Source organism: Echinops telfairi, unplaced genomic scaffold, assembly GCF_000313985.2.
Source record: "Echinops telfairi isolate 266 unplaced genomic scaffold, ASM31398v2 ScPeMD7_443;HRSCAF=831, whole genome shotgun sequence".
NCBI classification, from domain to species: Eukaryota; Metazoa; Chordata; class Mammalia; order Afrosoricida; family Tenrecidae; genus Echinops; species Echinops telfairi.
The window spans coordinates 338,964-340,559 of NW_022104341.1; positions in this window are offsets into that span (position 1 = coordinate 338,964).

Consider the following 1,596-nt stretch of genomic DNA (forward strand, 5'->3'; position numbering starts at 1 on the left):
CCCTAATAAAATGTTTAAAAACAAAACAAAAAAATCTGGCTAGATCAGAGGATGTACACTGGTACAGATCAGAGCCGGAAACAAAGGGAATCCAGGTCTCCTCAGGACCAATAATGAGAGTAGAGATACCAGAGGGGAAGGGAAAGGTGGGGGAGAAAAGGGAACCGATTACAAGGATCTACATATAACCCCCTCCTTGGGAGACAGACAACAGAAAAGTGGGTGAAGGGAGACGTCAGACAGTGTAAGACATGACAAAATAATAATAATTTCTAAAGTATCAGGGTTCATGAGGGAGGGAGGACGGGGGAAGGAGTAGAAAAATGAGGAGCTGATACCAAGGGCTCAAATAGAAAGCAAATGTTTTGAGAACGATGATGGCAACAAATGTACAAATGTGCTTGACACAATTGATGTATGTATGGATTGTGATAAGAGTTGTGCGAGGCCCCAATAAAATGATTTTTTTTAAAGAAAGAAATCATTGCGAACGTTGAATTAGGTTGCTGCTTGTCTGATTTGGCGACTGGATATAACATGGCTAAGTTGACATTATCAACACTTTTGAAAAAAGAAAATTTGATTAAAGAAGCTAAAGTAGCGAAAGGTGTGAAATGGTTAACCATGAAGCAAAGAACCCAGACCATGGAAGAGGTTGACAGTTACTCTTAATTTGAATAAATCAGAAACAACTCGATGGTAGTGTATTGAGACAGCGATATGCGAGAAGGCTAAAAGCCTCCATAGTGATTTAAAGTCCTGAGAAAAATGAACTTAAAAGTGTAATTTTGGGGCCACAGAACAAATTTTTTGGTTTTCCATTACTTTTTATGGGGAAAAAAATCTGTTTAGTTCTCCAACTTTTCAGTGTTCAAACATGAAGTTGGAACAAATTGATTTAGACAACAAAGGTATTAATGTACCAGGGACTGCCAAAATAATTTTTAAAAATCTTCCTTGGAAGAAGTATGGCCAGAATGTGTCCTTAGAGGCAATGATGGCTGGACTTCATCTCAAGTACGGTGGACATGTGGTCAGACGAGACCAGGGTTGGAGAAGGATATCAGGTGTGATACAGTAGTGGGCAGCGAGAAAAGGAAGCCCTTCACCAGGATGGAATGGCCCAGTGGCTGCATTGATGGTGCAAACATTAGAAACAATTGTGAGGCTGGCACAGGACTGGGCAGGGTTTCGTTCTGTGCTACACAGGGTCTCTCTGAGCTGTAACTGACTCGACCGTTCTTAAAACAAGAACAATATGAGATTTCACATACAGAAAATCATACAAAATAAATACAATCATACAAAAATCATACAAAGCAAACAAACAAAGCCAACCACAGCGAATAGACAAAACATAGAAAAGCCTTCACCAAAGAAAAAGCAGAAAACATTAAAATTTGAAACAACTTTGGAATGGGTCAAAAAGGAGATCAAATGATAGGGAGTTGCTTTTTTTTTTTAATTTCATGCCGAAGTTCTTAATTTTTTAAAAATCGTTTTATTTGGGGTTCATACAACTCTTATCACAATCCATACATACATCAATTGTGTAAAGCACATTTGTACATTCATTGCCCTCATCATTCTCAAAAC